The 15,525-nt window shown below is 41.3% G+C and overlaps 1 protein-coding gene across 4 annotated transcripts in view; it reads right to left on the minus strand.

The window, feature by feature from the left end:
• The window catches only part of LOC115097112 (beta-1,4-galactosyltransferase galt-1-like), a 153,744-nt gene extending 138,397 nt beyond the window's left edge, over nt 1-15,347 (minus strand). For 2 of the 4 annotated variants that reach the window (XM_029612635.1, XM_029612634.1), the window contains exon 1: nt 13,182-15,347. The gene's annotated coding sequence lies outside the window, so the exon portion shown is untranslated. The remainder of the gene's footprint in view (nt 1-13,181) is intronic. The other 2 variants (XM_029612633.1, XM_029612632.1) reach the window with 2 other exon arrangements.
• Nucleotides 15,348-15,525: the final 178 nt, after the last annotated feature.

Genomic DNA, 15,525 nt, shown 5'->3' on the forward strand with positions numbered 1-15,525 from the left:
CCCTGTCACATGGTAGGAGCAATGGACTGCCACGCCATCTTAGAACATGGCGCAGGCCATCCATTGTGCCTTCCATGTGATGGGGCCGACCAATGGCACCGGTAGCCCCTGTCACATGGTAAGGACAAAGCACCACAGGCACCTTTTTGATTAGTGGCAGCCGATGGCCCGAAAGGGAGAGAGATTGCTCCTGGGACCCTGCTGGACCACCAGGGCTTTTAAAAGTAAGTCTTGTGGGGGGGGGGGGGGGTTTGTAATTAAGTAAATTTGAAGGTGTGGGGTTTTTTTTTCAGTTTGTTTCTGAAAACAAAACAAGTTTTCGGGTTTGGAGAGTAGACTGAAATGGTCCACCCCGAACCGAAGGAAAAAAAAAAAAAAAAGTTTGTGCACATCTCTACTAAGCAGTCCGCACATCCACCAGCCACCCAGCTATCTACATTTCTAATAATCAAATCACCAATTTTGATGGTTGACCTACTAACCCTTCCCTCCTGGGCAGTAGCCATGGAAGACTTGTCCTCAGTGCAAGAGGACATCACCACCTCGCGAGCAGGTCCTTGTTACAAGATCACTTCCTGCTACACCAGGGTGATGGATCAGAAAGGACTCCTGGTTTGAGAGCCCTTTCTGATCCAAGGTATGACCAGGGCTGCCAAACTGGATTTGGGACTTAGCTACTATGCCCCTGAAGGTCTCAGTGTACCTCTGTGCCTCAGCTCCTCCAGGTCTGCCACTCTAGTCTCCAGAGATGGGACTCTTTCTGAGATCCAGGAGTTCTTTGCACCGGGTGCACACATATAGTCTCTCACCAGTGGGTAAAAGTCATACATGCGACACGATGCAAGAGATCGTAAAGCCCCCCTCTTGCTGCTGGACTGCTACCTTCATCTTAAAATTGTCAAGTTCCTAGTTAAGTTTAGGTTGCCAGGGGAGTTGGAATTACAGTACTTTAAATTTATAGGTATATTCACTAATCTGCTAGTGACCTACAAGGGGATAATTAAACTCTCAATAAGATAAGAGCCTGGCCCAGATCAGAACGAGATAATTGCCAACTCCTGTTCCAAGCCCAATGGGTCACCAACATTACCTTCCTCTGCTAGGCAAGCACGTGATGCTGTCCTCATTCTGTGGGGGGTTAGAGGAATGGGGGCTGTGATGCTGGGCAGGGAGAGAGCCAGCACATCAGGAATGCCTGGCAGAGAGGAGGAGGAATTGGGAAGAACTGAGAAATGGGGCATGGAGAAGGAATGACTGCAACACGAATATTGAGAACACAATAAGAGATACAAATGGATTACATACTAGTAAAATACCTCACCTGACACATACATCTCATTTAAGAAAAAAAAAACCCATAAGAAATTGCCATGCTGGGTCAGACCAAGGGTCCATCAAGCCCAGCATTCTGTTTCCAACAGAAGCCAAACCAGGCCACAAGAACCTGGCAAGTACCCAGACATGTTTCCTAGTCTTGAACTGAAAATGTGTTGGGTTCAAGGCCAGTGTGCTATGCACCAAGCCTTGAGGAGTGTGCGCACACACCAGAGGGGAGGTATTTTACCAGCATGTAATCATTTGTATCATTTTTACTTGTTTTCTCAGTAGCTCATGCATTGGTGATAAACCACTTTCTCATAAGTAAGGTTGTCGTCAAGTCCTTGGAATTAGTGCTATAGCAGTGGTTCCCATCCCTGTCCGGGGGACCCCCCCAGCCAATCAGATTATCCACAATGAATATGCATGAGAGAGAATTTGCATGTTATGGAGGCAGTGCATGCAAATTCTCTCATGCATATTCTTTGTGGATATCCTGAAAACCCGACTGGCTGGGGGACCACTGAGCTATAGTATGGCAGGTTTGCTACACATGTGATTTTAAGTTATTTTTATCCCGGTTTTGTATTTTACAATTAGTCTGTTAGTAGAGGGAGTTTGATGCTGTTACTGAGATGACACCGGAATATATATATTTTGGGTATGGAGAGTTATATGGGGAAATATTCTAGCTCTGTACTCATTGATGAAGTTGGGTTCTGCGATGGTCAAATATTCAGTGTGACACATACAAGTATTACCTGTCAGGCGTGACAAAATAAAAAAGGTTGACAACTACTACTTTAGAACATTAACTTCTGCATCTACATCAATTTTTAGAAGCTATTTTAGGCCATAGGCTATCACCTAGATCTTTGCTCTAGCAGTACAGCTAGATGGGATAGACCGTTCCCTACAGCACTTCCCTCTGAGGTGATTTGATCTCTGTCCAGAAGTGAAAGAGTGGGGGTTGTGTGATCAGGCCCTTAGACAGCAAGGTCTTGAATTTAGTTTGGAATGAGCGAGGAGCTGTTTTAAGTTTCTCCCTGGCTGAGTTAGGTCCACTAACATACGGGCCGATACAGTAAAAAACGCAGGAGAGCGCACAGGCCACTCTCCTGTGCCCGCGATTCAGAAAATGTATTTAAATTAGGTCCGGCGGTAAAAAGAGGCGCTAGGGACACTAGCACGTCCCTAGCGCCTCTTTTCAGACAGGAGAGGCGGCTGCCAGTGGGTTTGACAGCCAACGCTCAATTTTGCCAGCCTGTGTTCTCAAGCCCGCTGACAGCCATGGGTTCAGAAACCAGACGATGGCAAAATTGAGCATCCGGTTTTCAACCCATGGGCCTATTTCAAATTTTTTTTTTTCTTTTTTAAAGTTTCGGGACCTCCGACTTAATATCACCATGATATTAAGTCGGAGGGTGCACAGAAAAGCATTTTTTTTAATGCTTTTCTGTGCACTTTCTCGGTGCCTGAAAGTAAAATGCGTGGCTTGGCTGCACATTTTACTTACTGAATTGCGTGGGAATACCTAATAGGGCCATCAACATGCATTTGCATGTTGCAGGCGCTATTAGGTTTGGGGGAGGGGGTTGGACACCCGTTTTGGACGAGCTATTACCCCTTACTGAATAAGGGGTAAAGCTAGCGCGTCAGAAATGCGCATCCAAATGCCGGCTAACAGTGTGCACTGTACTGTAATAGCCTGAAAGTGACTGTGTAATCTGCCAGTACACTGTCCTTCCAAACATAGCAGGATTTCACAGGGGTAGGCTTTGTGTCTGCTCTTTGTCCAGTCCCTCCATGCATTTATGCAACTTCAAATAAAACTACGGGATTCACTCCGAGTCCAACCACCTCATTTATTTCTTGGCAATCAAACACAGAGAATGCAAGTTCCAGGCTCTGTCGGAGCGCACTGTACTGTAGCGGCCTGATAGTTTGGTAGTTTTAGTGTAGAGTAGCATCCTGACAGGGCATTCTTGTAGGACATGCTTTTAGGTTAAGAGGAAACAGACTTTAAAGGAATTTTTTCTGACTGGAGGCAAGACCCTGGTACATCCTGGTGATGGCTTTACCCTGAACGCCAAAGAACTGAATACCGGCAAGCCCCTGTCCAATTAAGAGAAGGAGCTGCAGTGACAGAGGAGATTTTTTTCACTTTCAGGAGTTTTTCCTTCTTCAAAATCCCTCCCGACAGGAGCTGGGGCTGCAATAGCCCGGTTCTAGTTTCTAACATCAGATCTTTCCTCCTGAGAGGTCACATCCATCAGGAAGTAAGAAAGAATAGGGACCTTGGAGACTTACACAGGGGATTTCCACACCCAGGGTACACAGGCTGGGGAAAGAAACAACTTTTTGGACAGAGGTAAAATTTTTCCAGGATTTAGGGGTTCCCCTCCCTCATAGGATTGCCCTGAGCCTGAGGCAGTTTATGCACTCAGCACAGGAGTGATAAACCTCATTCCAGGAGCCTGAGAGAAAAGGACACCTACCCAGAGAAAGAGACAAAGGACTGAAACCAGTGTAAGAAACCCAGCTGTCATTTTAGGCAGTTAATTGAACGTTACCGATTCTTCAAAAGTTAGTCAAATTTTGGACACCCAACACAAAAGCCGATACAATAAGAACGTGGGAAGGTGGGCGCTCACTGGGTGCGCGAGCCTGTATTTAAATGAGGGGGGTCACGCTAAAAAGGAGGCGCTAGGGACAAAAGGGACATAGCCACCTCTCCTGGGTTTCCGCTATCAGGAAACAGACACTCAATTTTACGGACGTCTATTAGGGAAACTGATGCCGGAAAAATTGAGCATGTTTCCCTAACCTGGCTGTCTAATGTCCACTACTGGAGCTAATGCTGCACTCAACACGATTAGTGTAAACATGACAAGTGCAACACTTCATAACACTGTGTTTAACAAAGTGGAGTTGCCATAGTTGAACAAACAAATCTCTTATGAATCTGGACCAACAAGAGTTTACATGCACTTGTGTTTTCCCTAACCTGGCTGGCCATTACATTTTTTTTTTTTTTTTTAATTTTAACAGTTTTTGTTTCTCCAACTTAACATTGCTAGGACATTAAGCTGGTGTGCACAGAAAAACAATTTTATCTGCTTTTCTGTACACTTTTGGGCAGACGTTTATTTCCGAGTGTAAAATGTGCACCTTGGCCGCACATTTCTTTTTTTCAGTATCCCGGGTTCATAACTAATAGCCTCATCAACATGCATTTGCATGTGAGGATGCTTTTAGTTTGGGGGGGGGGGGGGAGGGGTTGGATGCGCTGAAGACGTGCATCCAACTGCATGTTAAACAGTGCACTCGGTTGAGCACATTTTACAGTATTGACCTGTGAGTCCTGTTTACTTCTCCTGATGCTGTGCTGCAGTGATCAAATTACACACACACACACACACAGGATGGGAGATCACACACTGCCTGGGCCAAGGTAGTTAGCTTCCAACCACCACAGAAGGGACACACCCCTTGGGACAAGCTTAGGGGAAAGAAGTGGTAGTTGCAACAGCCCCATCAAATATCTTTTGCATACTCTCAGGAAACAATACAACTCTCCAGAAAGGGAGAGACATTTAAAAAGGGATCCACGGGTGATCTAAAAACTATAGACTGGTGGAGTGACTTCACTGCCAGAAAGCACCATAGAAACTAACAGGGTCATTCATCAAAATGCAATAGGGCCCTAGCACCTGCAATAATGCCATAACGCAGGCGTTATTGCATGACAAGCTAAATATGCAAGTATTGCTAATTTATTCAAGTGAGCAGATTTTGGGTGGAATAAATGGAAACGCTAATGCTGCATGCGACAGCATAGTACATGCATTATATGCTATTATGGGATATAATGCTAGAAATAACTACACCTTTTTCCCCTAGCATGCCTGTAAGAGCTATGTGTTGTGATGAGAGAGACAGACTCTGGGGTGGCACAGTGTCAACTATTTATACCACTGTAGGAGGGTCAACTAGTAACTCGATGTGAGGTTTTGTGTGGTCTAGGGTTGAAGGGAAGTTTTACATGCACAGAGGCTGATGCAACAAGAAAATATAGTGAGATCTGCATTGGAGGGTGAAGGAAGAAATGTAAAGGGAGACATTGTAATTAGAAAAAATATTGTAAATTTTTGAAGGAAATTATATAAGGAAGTTTTACCATTTAGTGACGTCAGGGCACTTTTTTCCTTCAAGAGGAGGGAAGAGGTATAAAAATTAGTGGAAGAAACAAGAAAGCATGTTTGGAAAATTGCTAAAAAAAATGGCAGATAAGATGACATACTGAGTGAAAGAGTGCTACAGCCAGAGTAGGATAAGAACGTGAAACTGTTCTGCAGCAGATGCCAACCAGTTGCATGGTCTAGCGAAATTCGGGATCTTTTAGTTACTACCAAGAAAAAATATAAATATTATAATGAAGACATAACAGATCTGAAAACTGAATGAAAGGAATCAACATACCATATTGTGGAACAAGGGGATGGAACAGCTCCCCTATGAGGAAAGGCTGAAGAGGTTAGGGCTGTTCAGCTTGGAGAAGAGACGGCTGAGGGGGGATATGATAGAGGTCTTTAAGATCCTGAGAGGTCTTGAATGAGTAGATGTGAATCGGTTATTTACACTTTCGGATAATAGAAGGACTAGGGGGCATTCCATGAAGTTAGGAAGCAGTACATTTAAGACTAAACGGAGAAAATTCTTTCACTCAACGTACAATTAAGCTCTGGAATTTGTTGCCAGAGGATGTGGTTAGTGCAGTTAGTGTAGCTGGATTCAAAAAAGGTTTGGATAAGTTCTTGGAGGAGAAGTCTATTACCTGTTATTAATCAAGCTAACTTAGAAAACAGTCACTGCTATTACTAGCAACAGTAGCATGGGATCTTCTTGATGTTTGGGTAATTGCCAGGTTCTTGTGGCCTGGTTTGGCCTCTGTTGGAAACAGGATGCTGGGCTTGATGGACCCTTGGTCTGACCCAGCATGGCAATTTCTTATGTTCAGTCCACACCAGTGAAGATGTCATGTGATTTGGAGTAAGGAAAGGTACACAAAGATGAGATTTTTACATTATACACTTGACCTGGTTTGATGCACTCTCTAGCTAGATGCTATCAAACCCTAGACCACCACCAAAAACCTTGAGTTACTAGTTGACCCTCTTTAGTGATAGTAAACTAATACGAGAACCCTATAAAGAGTCTCTCTCGGCAGTACCACAGGGTGAGAGGTTAAATAACATGGTGTCAAGTTGAAATTAAATAGCTGTATGATGCGGTAACTGGAAAATTTCCCTAAACTCACCCCTTTTAATTGCAGGCATTAGGCCTGTGAAATTTATAGCAAAATCATGAATCTAGGTCTAAGTGTGTAAATCAATGCTAGCTCTGTCACAAGGGAAGTCTTGCCTTATCAATCTGATTTTTTTTTTTTGAAAGAGTTAAATATGACTAATGGAGAGCTGGTGGATATAGTACTTTTGGATTTTCATAAGGCATTTGAGAACTCCATGAAGACTCCTGAGAAAATTTTTAAAAAAAGTCACAGTATAGAAAGCAATATACTACTATGGATTGCAAACTGATTAAAAAAGAAAAACAAAACATTGGAAGAGTAGGTCTAAATTGGCAGTTTTCTCAGAGGAGAAAGGTAAATAGTGGAGTGCCTCAGGGATCTATACTTGGACAACTCCCTTTTAATATATTTAAACATGATCTGAAAAAAGGAATGATGAGTGAGGTGATCACATTTTGCAGATAATGTTATTCTGAAATGTTAAATCACAAGTGGATTGTGAGAAATCAGAGGCCCACCTTTGAGACTGGTGGGCAGATTTTTAATCCTACGCGCGTGGGGTACAGTTGTGCACGCTACCTGGTGTGCACAAATGTACACCCGATTTTATAACGGGCGCAAGGGGGTGCACACTTGTGCACCTTGCATGCGCCGAGCCCTAGGGGAGCCCCGATAGCTTTCCCTGATCCCTCCAAGGCCACTCTGAAATCGGTGTATTTTGTGCGTGCCAGCCAGCTGCTGGCGTGCCAACCTCTGACAGCGGCCGTGCCGGAGGCCTCGGTCCCGTCCTCAGATGTGGCACCACGCCCAAGAACCTGCCCCCTTCGCGAAGCCCCAGGACATACGCGCATCCTGGGGCTTGCGCGCGCCGCCGAGCCTGGTTTTCGGGGTTACACGTGAAACCCTTTGAAAATTTACCCCTGGGTATTCAAATGGCAGATGAAGTTGGATAAATACAAAATGATGTACACAGGGAAAAGTAACACTGTACTTACATGTTAGGTTCCATATTAGGAGTAATCAATCAAGAAAAGGATCTGGGCATCATCTTGGATAATACTTTGCAATCCTTGCTTCAGTGTACAGCAGCAGTCAAAAAAAGCAAAGTGCTAGGAATTAGAAAAGGACAAGAGAACGTGGAGAATGTCATAATACCTCTATTGCTTCATGGTGATACCACACCACAAGTACTGTGCGCGAGAGGAACAGAATGGTTTCCCTATGAAAAGCTAAAAAAAAAAAAAAAAGTTTAGGGCTGTTCAATTTAGAGACGAGACAGTTGAGGGGGATATGATCAAGGGCTATAAAATCATGAATGAATATAACAGGTAAATATGAATTTGTTTACAGGAGCATTGGTTTACTTTTTTTTTTTTTTTTTTTTTTTTTTTTTTTAAATGTGGACAAGCTCTTGGAGGAAAAGTCCACAAATTTATCAGTCGGGTAGACTTGGGGAAAGTCAACATAAGAACTATCTATTGTTTGGGATCTTGCTAGGTACTTATGACAGGGATTGGCCACTGCTGGAAACAAGATGCTGGACTTTTGGTCAGACCCACTATAGCAATTCTTGGAGTTTACTTGCTCCTGCCCCTATTTTTCAAAATAAAATACAACCAGCTCACTCCTAGGTGCTCGTTTGCCCTAATGAAGTCAACTGGTCACCATTCTGGAAAATGGTGCTGGCAGGCCAGGAGCAAGTAGCATCTTTCCTGTCCTCTCTAGACTATAGGGAGGTCAGGTATGTCTAGGGAGGGTCACAGGGGTTATGCATATAACAATAGTGTTCAAAGGGGCAGGGCAGTGGTCATTTTCTCTTTTATTGGTGGCCTGAGTGGGTTTGTGGGAAAGGGATTCATTCCATAGGATACCCAGTATAAACAACTTAGGAAAGCTATGCACAATTTACTCAACGCACAATTAAACTCTGGAATTTGTTGCCAGAGGATGTGGTTAGTGCAGTTAGTATAGCTGTGTTTAAAAAAAGGATTGGATAAGTTCTTGGAGGAGAAGTCCATTACCTGCTATTAAGTTCACTTAGAGAATAACCACTGCCATTAGCAATGGTTACATGGAATAGACTTAGTTTTTGGGTACTTGCCAGGTTCTTATGGCCTGGATTGGCCACTGTTGGAAACAGGATGCTGGGCTTGATGGACCCTTGGTCTGACCCAGTATGGCATTTTCTTATGTTCCCAATGCCATGATCTCCAGGTTCTAACAATCACCTCTCTTCCCATCCTAGCTGCCTCTTTTCTCTGTAGAGATTAACACTAGGATGGAGGCAGAGATGAGGCACTCCTTTTCCTGATACTCAAGTCTGAGACAGGGCATTAACTGTCCACCTCCAGCACGAGAGAGATATCATGGGTGCATGTAGAGAAAAGGGAGGAGATCAACAGCATGTTTGTTTGTGGGAGCAGTGAGGGATAGCAGGAGAGAGTGTGTGAGTAAGAGGAAAATCAAGAATGTGAGTCTTGGGGGGGGGGGGGAGAGGAGAGACTGAGAGCAAGAGTATGTGCATATGTGAGAGGAAGAAAGAGAAAGGTAACAATGAGATAAGAGGAACAAATGAGAGAAGAACAGAGGGAGAATTAAGGCTAAGAAGAGAGAAGAGCACCAGGGATGATAGAAAATAAAAAAAAAGGACCCTGGCTTGGGAGGGGGGGCAGGGGGCTCAGCTAGGAAGGAATGCAGGAGAAAGCAGAATAGGAAGCAAACTCAGGAGCAAAGGAGAGAAAAAAAGGATTAAAGTATCTGCTGCTAAAGGAAAAATAAAGGAAGGGACAACTTAAAAGGAAGATACCAGAGAGACAAGGAAAAGAAGCAAACCAGTTTACTGATTGTCTTTCCTGGCTCCAATAGGGCTGGTAATCCTTGACAGAAGAGGGAAATTTTAGCCACTTTTTTTTTTTTTTTTTTTTTTTTAAAGCTGTAAGCTAGCTATCTGGTTTCTGTATTCCTGGGGGATCTGTGTCATTTTCATGATTTCTTCTTGGATGGCACCCTACTAGGAAGTAGAAATGTGCCAACAATTAGCTGTGAACTTGGTAGATTTGAGTCTCAATCAAGTTTGATAGGGAAATGTGAATTTTCTGCACATGCATTGGGAAAATGATTTTTCTTTCATGGGTATGTGGAAAATCCAGAAGATGAGACCTGTTTTAAAGAGATTTGCACATCTCAACTAATAGAAAGGGAACCAACAGTAAAAATCAAAAAGCTGCCACTTCAGAACAGAATCAGTTCAGTTCCAAGGATATTGCCCAAGCTCTCTTTTGCATGGTTTTTTTTCCCCCTTAAAAACCACCAACTTTGCAACTGAAGTATGAAAAATGAAATTTCACCAAATGTATCCTGCACACATTCAAACTTGTTTTTACATTAATGTGTTTAATTAGTGAAACAATGTAACAAAATTGAGAAATACAGCAACTTGATACAAGACTGGAGGTAACAAAATATTTAGCCAAAAAACTAGAAGACACTCACACAAGGGGTTAAAAGTTAAGTGGCTAATATGGGTGAGACAATTCACAAGTCATCATAGAAAGAGTCTTTACACAAATGGCATGCAGTGGTCTGTTTGAAAATACAGCCCAACATACGGTAACGGTTTTCACAAGAAACAAACCGACACAAATTGATTCACGTTGGAATGTGAGAAACTGATAAGTTGAACACTAGAGCATATGCCTCAGTTTATGGCTAGCCGGACCATGCATTTTGGCACAAATTTCAGTAATGGATTACACAGTTAGAAATTCCCATATCAAGTAAGTTTCTCTCATGTCAAAATTGGTGGAATGTGTTAAACGCTGCAAAATTAAAAAAAAAAAATCAATTGTACCTTGTGTTACAATAAGCCTGTCTCAGAGGCCCTGCACATTGTATGAAAACCTACTAACCCCACCTTATGGGGGTTTTTAGGCTATAGCCCACTCAGAATCACAGATCACGCAATACAGGTTCAGCTTCATTAGAATACACAACTCTCCTGATCCCTTTTTGAATAGGCAGTCACTGCGCACCCCATCAAGCCATTCACTGTCACTTTTTGGCTTGCTATAGGCAACAAGAAATTGTGTTGCATTGCTGTTAGAAATAGTGTACTCAAAAGATGCCAGGAGCTACTTTATAATCAACCACCATCTCACTATTACATTTTCTCAATCCCCGGTGTAATAGGGTCACCATTTTTTCACCCCTTCTCAACTCTTTTACAGGAGGGATCATGTTACAAGCAAAGATTATAGGTTGAAGTTTCATAAAACATCATCAAGTTTAGAGTAGCAGCTTAGCTATTAGAGCAGCAGGTTAACAACCAGAGAAGCCAGGGTTCAAGTCCTATTGAGTCTCCTTATGACCTTGGGCAAGCCACTTCACCCTCTTACTGTCTCAGGTATAAATCTAGGAGCTTTTTTTGCAATAAAGTATTCTATCTACCAGAAAAATGCTTAGTAAATAGGGTCCTTAGCTTGTCCCCAAAAGCAGTTACAAAGAAATACCTATAGTACCTGAATGTAACTCACCTTCAGCTACCAATGAAAAGGTAAAAGGTGCAAGCTAAATAAAACATAGCTAATTTCATAGCACTACTGGAAATTTGACTGATTTTTTCAGTTCCCCATTTTTGGGGGAATAAAAAAAGTCTGCAGCTTTCATTATAGTCTAGCCCCCTCCCTCCTCCTGCTTCAGCTATTCTTACCACATTCACACCGCAGGCATTGTGGTTGCCTGCATAGACAGGGTGATCGCATGGCTCAGATACCTAACCCTGTCCTGGGAACCCCAGTCCATAGGGGAACCCCAGTCCATAGGGTTTTCAGGATATTTTAAGCATAACCAAGGCAGATAAGTCTGCATGTATTGGGGCTTAAGTTTATCTCATTCAAAAATGTGATGAATATCCTGAAAACTCAACTGGCTGTAGGATTCTCAGGACAGGTTTTGGAAGCCCCCCGTTATCCTCATAGCCAAGGAGACAGGCTGAGCCGGTACTGGATTTTCCCCATTGTATGCACGCAATTTTGACTTCCATAAGAAAAACAGGATTAAATCTCTATATAAGGGAGATAAAAACCAGGACCAGCTCAGCCTTTGACGAGTTATTTCAGGGTTTTTTTTGTTTTTTAATTTTGTTTTTTTTTTACCCACATGGGGCTTGGATGAGAATCAGCACAACAGAGCTTCCAGTTTACTTATGTTTCTAATGGAAGGACCTACAGGTATCTTTAAAAAAATAAATCTTTAAATACAAATATCTCCCCAGAACTGCAGAGTTAGCATTTTTCTTGCTTGCTTTCGTTTCCAATTGAACTATTTTCGTATGCCACTTTTTGGTTTTAAGAACAGTCCAAGAATGTGCAGGGTGTGGGGGTATATGCCATTTGGTGGACAGGGGCATGAGTCTAATGTTATTCCCCATCCCAGCTCCATAAACCAATATTCATCATAAGCAAACCTTCCCACCCCCTTTAGGGACAAAAAAAAAAAAAAAAAAGCAAAAAAACAATTTTACCGTAATGCCTTAGACTTATGCAGATTGCTTTTACATCAAGCATGCAGTTTTAAATTAGCTATACCTCAAACTAATTTTTTTTTTTTTTACCCATGTACTTTTATATAAACAGAAAGCTAGGGACCTCAGCCGTACAACTGTATTACAGCAAACACACCTAGATAGGTTTCAGTTTAATCACCACACTAATGAATCATCTTCTCTCTCAAGTTCTCTCTCAACGGAAGGATTTTAAATTAAAAACAGGGAAATTCTAGAGGGGTGGAGGAAGGGGTGACAATTATGGAAGTACTTGTAAGTCAGGATACTAAGAACAGGTCTCAAAAGGTTGGTTTTTTTTTTTTTTTTTTTTTTTACTAAGGGAAGAGAAGGATTTTTCAAGGGGGGGGGGGGCAGTCAATTAAAGCAGTTAAATGTTGTCTGTAAACACTTAGCTAGAGTCAGGGTCCATAATTGCAAGGTTCCTGAAGGAGCCCTGGTGCATGGACCCTGGCCAAGGACTTTAGCTAACCTAAATATATGGGGGGGGGGGAGGGGAGAATTCCGTGAGTAGATGAGGAGGCCAGCGCTGGTTCTGACTATGCTAAGAATAAAAAAAAAAAAAAAGGAGCAAGAGGAAACTGCTTAATAACCCTCACCTCCCAAACACAAAACAACAAAAAACACAAACCATAATGAGTAGTTATCAGTATTGCACTTTTCACCTAGGACTTCATATATTCTGTCCTGGAAAAAATCCCATAGATATACAGAAACAAACCAACTTGGAGGATAAATAGTTATCTTAGCAAATATCCAACATTCTATTGCAAAACAGACCTACACCAATGGAAACAAAACTAGGAAATTGAAGTCTAGAGGAGTTTTGCTCAGTATTTAGAAATGTTAGAGCTTAAAGCATTCCCAACATGATCCAAACTTGTAGATCTACAGTTTACACAATGCAGACTTTTTTCTAAAAACTATTTTTCTTAACTAAAGCTATCTAGAATTAAAAGACATGGCATACATTATATAACCAGAAACCCCCACCTATAATAGCCAACAGACATAGTCTCCCAAAGTACACTTCAGTTTGTCCAGTCACCAACAGTTCCTTCTTCTGCCCAGGTCACAGACCAATAAAAACTGCAACCCGTGGATTCCACTCAACTATCCAGCTACCAGCCTCAGTCCTCCTCCCAATTTCCCATATTCAGTTTCTAGAAAACAGCCTTCACTTCCTCAGTCCCTGCCAGCTGTAAATGGTTAATCTTCTTATCCAGGTCCAATTAAGATTTCTCCTCTTCCTTGTCTGCTCAGTCTCTATCTTGCTTCTTTCTGCAGACAGGGTCTCTTGTTGCATGATGGGATGTACTTAATTCACTTGTGAGGCCATGGGATCAGGATTCTGAATTAATTCCAAACAGCTCACTACTCAATAGGGACTCAGCCAATCTCTTTAAGCCTAATTTTTGACACACAGCTGACTTGGGAATATTTAAACAAAACCTATAATACTCAGTAGGCATAAACAGAATACAAGTTACATTCATTTGGTAGAAGGAAACTATTTTACAAACCGTTTCATTTCTATAAGGACCTGTCTGCTGGGCTCATCACTTGAATCAAAATGCTAGATTGTAAAATCTTTTCTATTAAATGAATGTAATTAGATTTTGAATGCTTTAATTCTTTTCACATTTTAAGGCAAGTGGATTTTTCAGTTTTCTACTTCTATAGGGTAGGGACAATTTTATTTTTAATCTAGTTAAGATCCTGTTTTAGAAAATTAATTGTCTTGGGTATGGTTGCCTTTGCCTCCCAGGTTGATTGAACAGGCTGATCCAGTCATGGTTTTTGTCACATTGCATGCATGGGTTCATAGATCTGATTTTCTTAGGGAAATCAATAGAAAAAATTGAAAACCCAATCCTACTCTTGGGTTTATAAAGCAAAATTATGTTTTGGCTTATTTTATTTTGTGTTGAACACATTTATCATTGTGTGTACAAAGAAGATACATTTTAAGATAGGAAATTGGGTTTACCAAGTCCTTTCAGAGGGATTGAGGTAAGACACTGCCACACATACCTTATCTCACTCCATGTTGGGCATTCAAACAAATGTGAGATGAGTAAAAGAATAGTGATGAAGACAGAAAGGAAATACTGGTTTCTATGTCCTCACTCAGTCAAAAAAAAAACAATTCTTGATAAGAACTTTGCCTAGCATTGCACCATGCAGTAGGATACTGAACTTAGTAGCTTTAGAAACAGAAAACCTCAAACTGAGTTTTCTATAAATATCAACAGAGCAATATAGTTCCAATGAATCCTTCCATCATAGAGTTGTTTCAGGATATCTACAATGAATATGCATGAGATAAATGTGCTTACACAGAGGGTCTGACTAAGGCTTTTTGCCACAATATGTATGTATGGGGAAACTGCTCTGTAAATTTGGTCCAGTGTATGCAAATTTATGTCATGCATATTCATTGTGGATATCCTAAAAACCCAACAGGCCGAGGGCTTAGCAGGACTGGTTTGGGAAGCCCTACAGTAAATTAATAATACAGCAGTGCTCAGACTGGTTCTTGGGGCTCCCCCAACTTGCTGGGTTTCAAGGGTATCCCCAAAAATTATGAATAAAAAATATTTGTATGCACTGTCTTATGTATATTCTGTTAGGATATCCTGGAAACTCTAGGACCTGTTTGAGTAGTGCTGACATATGACAACAGAAATGGACCATCTGCTTCATCCAATCTGCTCAGTTATTCCTATCCACCCCCCTAAGTATATATTCCAGCTGCCAGCCAAAGAGCATGACCGCTTATAAGATATCTTGCCTTATCCAGGACAGTTTGTCATCTTTGTCATTTTCACTCTGCCTTCTTGGGAAGATAAGCACACAAGATCCCCCCACTTAGTTCAAACTTACTTCCTGTCCCCTTTCCCATGTCTATTCAGAAGGCTTTGTAATTACACTATAGATAGTATCTAAAAATCACTCATTATACTACAAGCACTCCATATTTAGGAATGTAACTTTTCAAATAATAAAAACTGTAAAATAAAAATCTGAAATAAAATTCTTTATATAAGAAAAAAAACATTATGCAAGATAAACTTAATTTATCTTTTACTGGGGTAGTTATTCCCTGTACTTTTTCATACTAATATAGTAAAAAGAAAATGATATAATGTTTGGGGACTATATTTCATTCTGTATAAAATTTTCAAATAATAGTCATAATAAAAAAAAAAAAAAAAAAGCTTATGACATTTCAGATGTCTAAGCATCCATTTTAAATTATAGTGTAAAGGTATTACGACCATGCATTTGAATTAAGCGATGCTATATATATATATATATATATATATATATATAT

Source organism: Rhinatrema bivittatum, chromosome 8 (assembly GCF_901001135.1).
Source record: "Rhinatrema bivittatum chromosome 8, aRhiBiv1.1, whole genome shotgun sequence".
NCBI lineage: Eukaryota > Metazoa > Chordata > Amphibia > Gymnophiona > Rhinatrematidae > Rhinatrema > Rhinatrema bivittatum.